The sequence below is a fragment of the Anastrepha ludens genome, chromosome X (assembly GCF_028408465.1).
Source record: "Anastrepha ludens isolate Willacy chromosome X, idAnaLude1.1, whole genome shotgun sequence".
Taxonomy (NCBI): domain Eukaryota; kingdom Metazoa; phylum Arthropoda; class Insecta; order Diptera; family Tephritidae; genus Anastrepha; species Anastrepha ludens.
The window spans coordinates 56,800,089-56,814,142 of NC_071503.1; the positions used below are offsets into that span (position 1 = coordinate 56,800,089).

Genomic DNA, 14,054 nt, shown 5'->3' on the forward strand with positions numbered 1-14,054 from the left:
AGTATAGTTTAAAAATGTTTCATGCAATTATTTTATTGTTTAAATTATATGCGACAATTATACGGAAACTATATATTTCCTCAGGTCTAAGTTAATGCCTCTTTGCAGAAAAAATACGCATATTTTTCGAAATTTCAGATAAATATTATTAAATTACAAATACTTTCTCACTTTACGATGAGACAATGGTTTCCAAAGCCTAGAGTACTAAAGTAGATATAACGGTTGTTTTCTTCTTTTAGGTATAAAGTTTTGATATAAAGCACTGAGAAATTAGAGAAATTGTAAATATATATTTTCTGCTTTGCTACCTAAAAATTTTACGACATTCAGGGTTTATAAATATTTTCTTTTTTACGAAACCCGAAGCTAGCGTCATTACAGAGCACAATTTGGCGCGAGCTTCGCTTCGGTTTTGCACTCATTTTAGAAATTAGTTCTACAATTTGAAAATGCATCTCATATGGTAATTTTCTTGGGTGAACTGAACAGAACAGTTGGTAAATGTATAATCGAAAAAAAAAAACAAATAAATAATACGTAAAATTTATAAAACCTAATTGAATAAAATTTTTGAAATGTTTTTTTTTTTTACTTATAAGTAAGAATACTTGTAGATGAATTCCTAAAAATACATCCATATGTGCCGTTTTTAATTATATGTAGATGACATCTCCTGCCTTTGGTCCCTTTTGGCCAAAAGTTAATGTTCATGTTGTTGGTCAATGCAATGCAAAAGCCGATGAAGGATAAAATTACTATGAAACGTATTTGTGATAATATATATTTAAATTGGTGGAGCGGACCAAATGCAGAATGTTAGAACTTTTTAGGTAAAAATCTTTAACCGCTCATATCAAGAAATAGCACTAGTGTCGGATGAATATGAGTTATGGTTCCACCAATATCATTGAGGACTAGACGCGAAACTCTTTATCTCGCGAGAGTCAAAACGTTAATTTCTCATAACATTGTCACATCAAGAAAATCACGAAATCTGAAAATTTGCAGGTTTGAGATAGGTAAATGTGGCGTAAAATTTGGATGCTCGGTTTCCCAGTAGACCAATGTCACTCATATGTACTTACATATACAACTTCATTCGGAGAAATAACGTGGTTTTTAACAATTTGTTTTTTTTTTTTTATTTATGTTGAATATATATATATATATAATTGGCGCGTACACCCTTTTTGAGTGTTTGGATGAGCTCCTCCTCCTATTTGTGATGTGCGTCTTGATGTTGTTCCACAAATGGAGGGACCTACAGTTTCAAGCCGACTCCGAACGGCAGATGTTTTTTTGAGGAGCTTTTTTATGACAGAAATACACTCGGAGGTTTGCCATTGCCTGCCGAGGGCGACCGCAGGCAGATGCAGATAAAACATTTTAAAGTATTACCGTTAAGAGAACCTCGATGGCTTCACTATTCGTGCGGGTTATTTAGTCACGTTATCGCGTTCACAGCGTGGTTCGCAATTGAAGCGTATTTCAAGGCCTATTATTCGTGTGCAGTTGATCGACATAGATTTTTTTCATGTAACGTTTCGACTTTTACGTGCGCCTTAAGCCAACGATGACAATTTGGGTAAACAATTTTGTGAGATAATGCTGGATCGATTTCGTACGGTGAACACTATTTTTTGGGAGCAAAATTGCCGATATTGGTCTCCTAAAAGATAGAACCCACTATTAAAACATCAACAATCACTTCACAGTCTGAAAGTAAAGGCTTGGTGTGCATTGTTAAGCAGTGAAATAATGGACCATATTTTTATGAAAATCGTGAAATTTCTGTGGACGGACACTAAAAGAACATATCGTTATCGACGTTAATGGCATCCCGATATCACTTCTCCAATAAGTGGCATGGAGTTACTGAGTCCAGATTCCAAGAGTGTAACTGACGTAACGGTCAACAGCTGGAGAAAATAATAATAAAAAAATGCGCATTTGTTTTCTTTGCAATTATTATTGGAAAAAACATTTTTGTCATTGGTAATTTTATTTTAATTTATCTTTCTAGTACTGTCATCCCTTGTATGTAAAAATTTTAAATTCTTGATTTATTAAAAACTATTTCTGATTCATCAAGACTAGTATGCATTTTCTAAAGAAATGGAGTAATCAGCAAGCGCGAATATTGTACCATTAAGTCATTAGAAAAACGACAGTGACAATGAAATTCTGTTCACACAGAGGTGCTTTGCTGATTGTTTGAAAACCGTTAATCGTTTGATTTTGATTGCTCATTTATTTTTAACAGACCTGGAGGCTACTAATATATATAGTATATATCTATTGTCATTAATAGTACTTATATTTGAATTCATTTCGTTTGTAATTGTCGTACTGTGCAAATCGAAAATGACAAAGGATAAAGAATTAACTAGAGCTGAAAAAAACTTTAATATCTTCACAATGAAGGAAAATCTTCGAATTGCATTTGTAAAATGTTTGATCGATGTAGCCAGGCGATAGAAAACGTAATAGAACGGTAAGCGGTAGCTTAAAAAATATAATACGTAGTGGTCGAGTAATCACTGTTGCTGACAGTCAGTCAAGAACTCTACATATGATATTAAAAGAAATCCGTCAAAACCTCCATATATCAGACCGAAAATCTAACTAATGACAATGCTCGCCACCCACCTATTCGATAAGACTGTGCGTAGAGTACTCAGGAGTAAACATAAGATTGTGCGGCACAAAAAAATACGGCCATATAAAAATAAATAAAGAAAAGCGACTTTTATTCGCTAACACCTAGGAAACAAAAGGTGTAGAGTTTTCACCCAAAAAATCGCAATATTTAGTGACAAAACAGGTGCAAAATTTTTGGATCGGACGGTCGTCTTATCGCGCGGAGGACATTATATGAAGGTCTGGGAATCAAAAACCTTAAACCCATTGTTAAGCACGGCGTTCTGTCATGTTTGGGGTTGTATGTTAGCTCAGGAAGTCGGAAAACGAGTTTTTATAGATGACACAATGGATAAGCATCTTTATTTCTCCTTTACAAAAAAAAAAAAATACATCCAGTGCAGGAAAAATTGGTGTCTCAAGGCATATGTCAATCATTCAGTTAATTTTTCCATTTGCAAGCACTTTCCCGAAGTCCTGACATAAACCATATAGAAAATATTTCGACCTATTTCGCGAATAAAGTGCGGAAGCACAAAGTTTTGATAAGCAAGTGGTCATAATAATACTTTTCTCCAAAAGCCAAACCCTGAGTATGCCTGTTTTGGGTTTGATGGAAATTATGTTCAAACTGTAATTCGTTAGTTTTCATACGAAAACGATAGGGTCATTCCGCTATTGCAGCACGCGGGGTTTCGATGTATATTGAGGTCGCTACTCGAACCAAAAATTGTTTGATACTCTCCAAATTTCTGTGAGGTCTTCGACAGGTCATGTTCAGCAATTCTGACTATCCATGGAGTCAGATCTGGAGCCCCAGACGGCTAAACTTCTGCAGCTATGAATATTGTTTTTTAGCCACTGCTGGGTGGTTTTTGCCCAATGGGCTGGAGCGGAATATTGCTGGAAGATCCAACGATTTCCTTTGAAGAGAGTGCTGCTCAATTGCTTCACCACGTCTTCTATATAATAACATCCTCCTGGTAAACTTTTGCCCGGGTCTTAACACCTTTTTCGCAGAAATGAAGAGATGTTACGCCTTTACAAGGCACGCCCCACCAAACCATTACGGAGGCTGGATGGTGGCGACGCTGGACCCTTGAAGAAAATTACTTGCTTCTTTAGAAGTTCTACCATGGATTTTGTCGTCTTGCTTATTAAAAACTTCTTCAGCAGTGATCATTTTTTCATCTGGGAAAATAATATTTTCACTGCTGATGACCGCGTGCCCCCGAAGAAGCTGCTAATTTTCTTCAAGCGCGTTGTCAAAAGATTACTAGTTGTCGATACATTAATTTGCCTGGACATGATTTTCTGCTTTCTAAGGGGATTTCCGCGAATTCTTCCTCGAACGGCTTTTGTTGCTGCACTGGCTTGAACCACGCGAGAATTACCATTTTTTTTGTTTGTCATTCCAGATGTTTATGAAAAACCATTGATTGTGCGGTCAACAAACATTCTTGAAATATTAAGTTCTTTCAGCAATTCGTAAATTTCACTGCAAAGCGATTTTCCTTAGCTTCCCACCTCATTGTTAACAAGTGAAGTTTTTTACGAAACGGAGTATAATTAATGAGCAGACAATGCATACGAATAAAAGCAAAAATAACGGAACTTATGGCAAGACTTGGTATATCCATGGATGTTCATGTAAAGGGCCCGCCATATATCGTTACGGATTTGAACTAGGTATTATTTGAAGAATGGTAACACTTAGCTGTCATCTGATTTGACAGAAAATACGCTCAAAGAACGCTGGGAAATATTGCGACATTACTTTGAAAATCATGGTAATGTTGGAGAATGTGTACGAAAATTACGTACGGCAATGGGAAGAAGAAAAGCACCGAATGAAGCGTATGTGCGTTACTTTGTGAAAAAAGTAAGAGAAACTGGGTTGCTTATTGACAAACCAACGCGTGACCGACTAAAAACCGTGCGTACACCCGAAAATATTACTGCTGTGGCCGAGAGTGTTTGTGAATCACCAGGAACATCAGTTGACCGTCGTTCTAAACAATTGGACATTTCGGAGACATCATTGAGACGAATTTTGTGTAAAGACCTTGGTATCACGCCGTATAAAGACCAATTGGTTCGGCAACTATTCCATTATTAACCGGAATGATTGTACTTCAAAATAAAAAAAAACAGTTTGGAAAAATATTGAGTAGTTTCTTTTTTATAGCATTTTTAATTCCGTAAAGTTCTATGGCGAACCCTATATATCCCATCGCCGGCAGCTAGTCAAATTGCCTCGGTATTGACCAGCTACAAATATTGTTCCCATGTTTCAATAAGAATGCAATAACAAAAGAGAACAATTACGCAAATCAACACTATTTTCACAGTTCAATATTAAAATGCAAATCCTACGCAAACACGCAATAAAAAATGGTTTAGAAATGGGCTTTGGGTATTTCTGCTTGAACACACCAGCGGAGGCAAACTCCAGTTGTGAGGAAACATTTGGAAGGGGAAACATGGGGAAACATTGGAAGAAATACCTGCTAAATTATGTCGAAAGTAGTTGGGGCAGCCGCCGTAGCCGAATAGGTTGGTGCGTAACTATTTAGGAATTTAGAGAGAACGTAGGTTCGAATCTCGGTGAAAGACCAAAATGAAGAAAAAGTTTTTTCTAATACTGTAATTCCCGCCATTTGTGGAACAACATCAAGACGCACGCCTCAAATAGAAGGAGGAGCTTGGCCAAACACCCGAAAATCATGTACGCGCCAATTATATATCATAAATGTATATAGTTAGTAGAATCTATGTCAAGACGCTGTTTCCAAAAATAGTGGTTATCTTATCAAATATTAAATAGCTTGTACATATATTTATATCACTAGTCAAAAACAAAATTCTTTGTTACCAATTCTTACTTTTTTTACATTGTTAAGTTTATATGGAAAGTAACACCATACACATACCACCTTGATGAAAAAGTTCCTGGAATATAATCAGATAATTCCTCAAAAGTGGTATTATGGTCTTCAAGATACCAACCCCCCTGAACTGCAACGCACTTATGGCAGCGTTTGATCCAGTTTTCGAAACATATCTGTAACTTTATTTTCGGTGTAGCTATCGGAGTTGTCTTTGATGTTTCCATTACTTCTTTTTCGGCTGTTAAAACGAGTTCCCCGAAGCGATTTTTCGACTCGATCATAAATAAATCGCAGGGGGCCACATAAGGCGCCTTCGATGGCTGTTGGATGGTATTCGTTTCGTTCTTGGTAAAAAATTTACGGATAATGATGGTACTGTGTGATAGTGCGTTATCAAGCTGCAAAATCCATGAGGTGTTTTCCCCCAAATGTTTCCTTTTTTGGTGAATTTATCTACGTAAACATCTCATAACATCCAAATAGTAGTCCTGATTAACTACCTGACCTTCTGGCAAATATTCGTGGTGGGTTGTAATAATATAAAATACCGTTTTAATCTATAAAAACCCTAAACGCTTTCTTTTTGGACTGAAAATTACATGAGATGCTTTCCATTTCAATTCAACCGGGCTATTCGGGTCATGTCCTTCGATTTCGATGTAACTTCAATATGTTGCTCTCTGGTCAAAATAATGAGACACGTATTTTTTTGTTCGCCCGAAAAAATTTTTTTTCAAGATTTATCGGCAATTTTGTTTTTCGGCTCAAAATCGATTTTTTTTTAATAATGTAAGAAATTTGTTTTTTAAATGCTCATAACTTAGTCAAAAATGAACCGATTTTAATAATTTTGGGTTTAAAATGATCGTCATTACTTACACGCGCGATTTCATGTAGAAACAGTTGCAAAAAAGTAGTTGCAAATTTTTTATTTTGCAAAAAACAAAAAGTGCGAAACAGGTTTTCTACTCAAAAATTCATTACTCAAGAACAACTCATTTGGGGATTCAGCTTAATTGAAGTTTGAGTTGTCCTCTTGATTTGGAAAAAGTTATAAAAAAAAAATACACTTTTTGAAATATTGAATTTCGAAAAAATTTAAATTTTTTTTCATTTTTGCTAAATAAAAAATTTTCGACTACTTTTTTGCAATTGTTTCTACATGAAGTCGCTCGTGTAAGTAATTGCGATCATTTGGACCCAACTTAGCAGCAACACGGCGCAAATCCAAATCATTAATTACAATGTTCTGAACGGATCCATAAGCAATGCTAGCCTCTACGCTCGTCATCCTCGATGGGGTCACGATCTCTTTTGAAGCGTTCATGCAACTCGTAAAGGGGTTTTTTCTTAAGAGTATCATTGCCGAATGTGTTTCTCAACATTATAGAGGTTTTTGCCAAATCGAATCCAGTTTTAATGCAAAATTTTGTACAAACTCGTTGCAAATTCAAATCCATTTTTAAAACTGTAAAAAGTCGAAAACAAGTGAAGTGCAGGTTTTTTCAAGACGGCGTAACTCTTACAAATGTCGAGCAATGGTGATACAATTCACAGATGTGACAACCTAGCATCGGAAAGGGTCGCGGTGGTAAACGGGTCAAAATCGAAATAAGATGTCGGAAAGAAGTTTTTCGAGACCAGAGCTGAAAAGAGTACTGGCTTTGGCCCGTTTTTACTTCCAAAAATAGTAGAAATCAGCTAAATCTTAATGTGATCAGCTAAATCTATCTACGATAGAAATAAGCAAATAATGCAGCTAAACTTTACGGAAAAAGTCCGATAAAATACAGTTATTGCAGCCAGAATAAAATATGCTGTAGAACACTTGCATTAGCTAGTAGTTCAAAAATCGCGGAACATTTTATAGTATGTTCCGGTGAAATCAAAACAGTTTCGTTTGATCCAAAGGACGCAGACAACTTGTAAGACGGCTAAATAATGATTCTTTTCACCCTAAATATGTACTGTGGTGCTAAAATAAATATACTGTTATTTTTCCAGTATATTGTATATCAGAAACATGGATGCCAGGTTGTATCTGGAGATGAAGGAGTCAACCATGCTATGATATAAGCAGTGGAAGATGCCTCTGGAATAGGTATATATGCAAGACAACGACCCAAAGCATACTAGCAAGTTGATTCGTTTCAATCAGAGCTGAGATTATGAGCTGATCGGCTCAGTGACCTGACCTCCACCCCTTTTAAAATCTTTGTGCAGTTCTCGAAAAAGCTGTGGGCAAAGAGAGTCCCATAAATAGGGAAGCCATTCTCGTCGAGAGATGTAGGCGTTTGGTCGACTCTTTGCACCGTAGGGTGTACCAAAAATATAAGCTTTACTTTGTATTATCTAATGAATTAATTCTTTTAAGTTTTATTTTTGATGTTATACACTGTCTATCGAATTTTTTTATTACAATCAAAATGTTTCTTTCACTAGATTATTTTTGTAAAATATGGAGTAGTGTATTTTCCATTAAACATGAGCAAATAAACTAGAGCCAAAATCATAAAGAAATTTAATCCTCAGAGATTTTTTCCTCGTTAGAAATTTCGACTATATGTTACTGCCGAGAAGAGTTATAAAAAGATTCTTCTTCTTCTTAATTGGCGCTATAACCGCTTACGCTGCGCTATGTCTATGTCGTCGTAAAGCTCATACAGCTCATCGTTCCATCGTCTGCGATATTCGCTGTTGCCAACGTGCAAAGGTCCAAAAATCTTACGCAGAATCTTTCTCTCGAACACTCCAAGCGTCGCTTCATCGGATGTTGTCATCGTCCAAGCTTCTGCGCCATACGTTAGGACGGGCATGATGAGAGTCTTGTAGAGTGTTAGTTTTGTTCGTCGAGAGAGGACTTTACTACTCAATTGCCTGCTTAGTCCAAAGTAGCACTTGTTGGCAAGAGAGATTCTACGTTGGATTTCAAGGCTGACATTGTTATCGGTGTTAATGCTGGTTCCTAAATAGACGAAGTCTTTTACAACCTCAAAATTATAACTGTCAACAGTGACGTGGGTGCCGATACGCGAGTGCGCCGACTGTTTGTTTGAAGACAGGAGGTACTTCGTTTTGTCCTCGTTCACCACCAGACCCATTCGCTTTGCCTCTTTATCCAGTTTGGAGAAGGCAGATTAACAGAGTTAAATTTAAATAGCTTACAAAAAACTTATAGGATCATGTTAGTAAAATATCACAAGCTAAAGATATCATATTCAGATTTAATTCAACTATATACGCTATTGAAGCAAAGTATAGAATATTTGCATTTAGGGGGTATTGGACAACATTATTTCCCAAGATAGCCGGTTCTACGTTACCGGAATGATTCGGGCTTGTGCCGACCAAGGGCTGCCGCCCCAGTAAACTAGCCCTGTCTAGTGTACCGTACATCACCCCCAATATATTGTCACAGAAGCAATCCTACGCAGCAAGTCTGCTCCAAATACTTCTCTTCAGGACTGGTATCGAACCCTAGACCAGAAGTATTCTACTGCTGCATCTGCCACAAATGGCTCCATCCGAACTCCTCCTCGGTTAGGTGTAGCAAATGCAACGGGTGGTGTCATTTTAAGACCTGCTCAGGCCTTAAAGGAGTGGTTGTTGTTGTTGTTGTAGCAGTACCTTTGCCCTGTCAGTGTAGTGTAGCACCGGTCGTCTTTGTCTAGCTCATCTAACGGTAGGCCCAGGAAACTAGCTGTTTCGACGGGTTGGGTCCAGAGGTGTTAGATGAGTGGGTTTGATGGGGCATGTGAAAAGGTGGTTAGTGTCGTGCGGGGTGCCTTCACATGCCGGACATATGGATAGGTTGGAGTTTAACCTGCTACAGTATCCAGAACGTAATTGTGTCAAGGTTACGCGGGACTCTCGGGGAAGCTGGAGCTCTTCATCTGCGATAGGTGGTGGTTGGACTCCGATAACGGCATTCGGGGGTCGGGAGCTTAAGAAGGTGGTAAGGGTCTCCCGATGAATGTCGTTAATTGCCTGTCTGTATACTGTCTGATCCTGGAGTGGTCTGTCTGTTTTGTCCAGGATCTCGTCCACGTAGTTGAGGAAGTGCCTCCTGATGTGCCTGGGAGCTGGCTCAGGCTCAAGCAGGTGTCTGCATGGGTGAGGCCTGCAGTAACACCTTAGCAGAAACTGCTTACTGAGCAATTTGTTATGCTCCTTAACAGGAAATATAAGGGCCTCATCATGTAAGTGTTGTATTGGTGGCATCCAAAGACATCCTGTCGCGGTTGTATGCGCTGAGAAGAAGAGCAAGCTGTCAAAGGTAGCTCCCATTATATTGGGGTTGTTAATCGTCGGAATTTGTGTATCATCGACTTTCACCTTGAGTTGTAGCTTGACCTCCTTTGTCCAGGTGGTGAAAAGGGTCGCCGTGGATTTAGTGGGGGAGAGTTGTAAATTCTTCGCAGTGAAGAAGCGAGAAAGGCTGGCGAGGTACACGTTTACCTTAGAGCATAGGCCATCAATGTCATTGCCCGACGCCATTATCGTGCAGTCGTAGGCGTATGAGACCAGGGAGACTCCCTCTGGTTGCTGGGGGAGTTTCGAAATATAAAAATTGAAAAGCTAGGGTGAAAGGACACCACCCGGCGGTACACTTTGCTTGATGTTCTTCTGTTTAGACGTTTGGTCTCAAAACAACACCGCGAATAACGACCAGTCAGGTATTTCGCGGTCCACCCCTTCAGCCCCGGCGGGAGTGTCGAATGTAAAATGTCATCTAGTAGCGTGGCGTGGCTGACTGTATCGAAAGCTTTTTTTAGATCCAACGCTTCTAGCACAGTCCTCTCGCAGGGGCGGTTTTAGGTGAGGCCACGGTTTACCTTGGTATTAATGACGGTGAGTGCCGTGGTGGTGCTGTGCACTCTTCGGAAACCATGCTAGTGTGAGGCTGGGGCAGGTGTGTCGCAAAGAGTGGGAGTAGAAGGGCCTCAAGAGTCTTCACTACTGAGGAAAGGAGAATTATCGGGCGATTAGACTCCCCTTGGTGGATCAGAGCTTGCTCACAACAGAGGTGAAGTTGCAGGACTTCAAATGCTCCTCCCATTTGTTCCGCTCATGTTGGGTTACCAGTTGCCGTATCTCGTAATTGAGGTCCAAAAAATACTGTGGATAGCGTAGCCCGAGTTGGACTGAAGACGGTTATTTTTTCAAAACGCGACCGAAGGCCGTTCTTGCGAAAGAAGTTCTAGGCAAAAATATAACGGATGAGCCGCCCATGCGTAAGAAAGTTATAAGCAAATATTGTACAAATTTGCAAAAGCCTTTCTGTTGTTGTTGTTGTAGCAATACCTTTGCCCTGTCAGTGTAGTGTAATCACCGGTCGTCTTCGTCTAGCTCATCTAACGGTAGGCCGAGGAAACTGGCTGTTTCGACGGGTTGGATCCACAGGGAGAGAGGTGTTAGATGAGTGGGTTTGATGGGGTATGTAAAAAGGTGGTTAGTGTCGTGCGGGGTGCCTTCACCTGCCGGACATATGTCGCGGTCGATTCTGGATAAGTAGGAGTTTAACCTGCTACAGTATCCAGAACGTAATTGTGTCAAGGTTACGCGGTAGTTAAGAATCGGTCGGCCCATTGCTTTGAAAGTCGACAGCAACATTTCTTTGTCTTTGCCCCAAGTGAGGAGTTTCGAAATATAGAAATTAAAAAGCAAGGGTGAAAGGACACCACCCTGCGGTACTCCCTGCTCTATTTTTCTCTGTTTAGACGTTTGGCCTCGAAATATCACCGACGAGTGATGACCACTCAGGTAGTTCGCGGTCCACCTCTTCAGCCCTGGCGGGAGTGTCGACTGAAAAATGTCATCTAGTAGCGTGGCGTGGCTGACTGTATCGAAAGCCTTTTGTAAATCCAACGCTACTAGTCAGTCCTCTCGCAGGGGCGGTTTTTGTTTAGTCCGCGGTTTACCTGGGTATTAATGACGGTGAGTGCCGTGGTGGTGATGTGCACTCTTCAGAAACCATGCTGGTGTGGGGCTGGGGTCAGGTGTTCTGTAAGGAGTGGGAGTAGAAGCTTCAAGAGTTTTCATTACTGGGGAAAGGAGAGTTATCGGACGATAAGACTCCCCTAGGTTGGCGGGTTTCCCTGGCTTCAGTAGTGGGACCACACTCCCTAATTTCCACTTATCAGGAATGATGAGAGTGGCCATAGACAGGTTGAAGACCTTGGTGAGAAATTCTACTTCCAATGGACAGAGCTTTTTCAACATCAGCATGTTTATTCCGTCGGCCAGGGCGATCACGCTCGTTCGCCAGAACAGCTGCTTCAGCTGGGAAATTGGGGCGCATGTCCCGGATCGTACCAGCGGGTAAGAAGCGAGCCGCGGCGGCTGTGATCGCATTGCGGAATGCGCGTTCGCCTGCGCGCACATTTATCAGACCTGCGCTAGCAATTGTGATGTCAGGCGAGCTGCTGCAATTGCCCACTACCCTAGTGGGAGCGTCGTCGTTTACAGTGCTGAATGTCGAATCGGCTATCTGCTCTGCCAATAGCTGTCCCCTACGATCATTTGGCAGGCTTGAATGCCAAAGATCGTGATGCGCATTAAAGTCACCTACTACCAATCGATTTTTATCCCTGATGGGCGCACCAATATCAGAGAGATATCCTGCCGGGCAGCAGGTGACAGGGGGTATATAGATATAATAAATTTCGATTTAAATTTCATTCTAAGGTGTTGTCCCTGCGGTCGGTGCCTTCATCGATGAGACGATACTGCACTGTATGGTGGACTATGAACGCTAGGCCACCACCGTTGTCTCGCTCGCGGTCCTTTCTATGCACGTTGTAGCCGTCCCTGGTAATCAGCTCATGAAGTCGACTATTTCGTCAGTCTTGCTCGTGAGTCCGTTGCAGTTCAGTTGTAATAGCTTGAAACTTTGCGGGAGTTTAATCGTAACTCGGGGGGTGAGTGATGCGTGGTGTACTGTACGTTGGTCCTGCTGTGCGTTCCGCAAAATTTGTAGTGGCCTGACGTTGACGGGGAGCTGCGTCACTGGGGGTGGTTACGGGTGCAGAGCTCTGCAGCAGGGTGCAACGAAGTCGCGTGTCCACTCACGGGTGGTGTGCACGCCGGATTACCTCCGAAAATGGCACCGAGGAACTACGGTCTGACACACGGAGCAGACTGTGCGGGGGACCAAGAGCTGCTGGTTTGGTGGTCTGGTCAGTGAGGGAGTTGTGTTGCGCGTGGGGGATCCTTACCGTTGAGGTGTTGTTGCTGGCGGCGGTTTGACCTGCCAGCACTGAGGGCGGTATCGCCGTTGAGGCAGGGGCCGCCTGAGGGAGGGAGCAACACGTGGCCACATACTTTGTGGACCACTCCCTGTGAGTCTTAAGGCCTGATCAGGTCTTAAGATGGCACCACCCGTTGCACTTATTACACCTAACCGAGGTGGAGTTCGGGTGGAGCCGTTTGTGGCAGATGCAGCAGTAGAATACTTCTGGTCCGGGGTTGGGTTCGACGCCAGCCCTGAAGAGAAATATGTGGAGCAAACGTAGTGTAATGGTTTTCTCCTGTGACGAAAGATTGGGGGTGGGATACGGTACACTAGACAGGGCTAGTTTACTGGGGCGGCAGCCCTTGGTCGGGAAAGAAAACCCGAGTCATTCCGGTAACGTAGCACCGGCTGCCATAGGAATGATCCACACGGTATGTGACCACGTGTTACTCCCGCCATCATTCGGTCTCTGCTTCAACGGCTTTACCGTTAAATTTGCTGGTACTGCAAAATGCCGCCACAAATCAAACCACAACGGTTAGAAGCCCATCGGTGCAATACAACTCCCTCAACTCAGACCCACAACCCTCTCACCCACAAGACTCATGAGGAAGATAGATGAGATAGTCGAATTCATGAGCCGACATAGAATCAAAATAGATGCGACCCAAGAGATAAAACTGCATGCTAGCAACTCCCTGATTACCAGGGGAGAGTATAACATGCACAGAAAGGATCGCACGCGAGGCAGCGATGGAGGCCTAGCGTTTATAGTACACCACACAGTGAAGTATCGTCTTATCGAGGTATAGCTGTCCGGTCAGGCGATGCCGAACTCCAAATATTTAACATATAGATAATCCCTGACACCTGCTGCCCCTCAGGATATCAACTTGAAATTGGTGCTCTCATTACAGGTGAAAACCGTTATAGGCAACTTTTATGCGTATCACGATCTTTAGCATTCAAGTCTACCAAACGATCGTAGGGGACAGCACTTGGGGGAGCAGATAGACGACTGGACATTCAGCATAGTGAATGACGACGCCCCCACTAGGTAATGGGCAAGTGCAGCAGCTCGCCTGACACAACAATTGCTATCGCCGGTCTGATAAATAGCATAACCTGGCGACCTATGCTATCGCTTGCATTAGACCATTTGCCCATTATCATTTGGATTGAGAGACCTACCGGCTTTGTTTCCGAGAATCACCGGTCATACATTAACTTCAGAAAAGCTGATTAGGCCGGTTTCGCGAGGATACCTTCGCCGCTCTTTCCATCAC

At 41.6% G+C, this 14,054-nt stretch overlaps 1 protein-coding gene across 9 annotated transcripts in view; it reads left to right on the plus strand.

The window, feature by feature from the left end:
* LOC128869175 (plasma membrane calcium-transporting ATPase 1-like) overlaps positions 1-14,054 on the plus strand; it is a 151,028-nt gene that overhangs the window by 62,045 nt on the left and 74,929 nt on the right. The gene's annotated exons all lie outside the window — the stretch shown is intronic.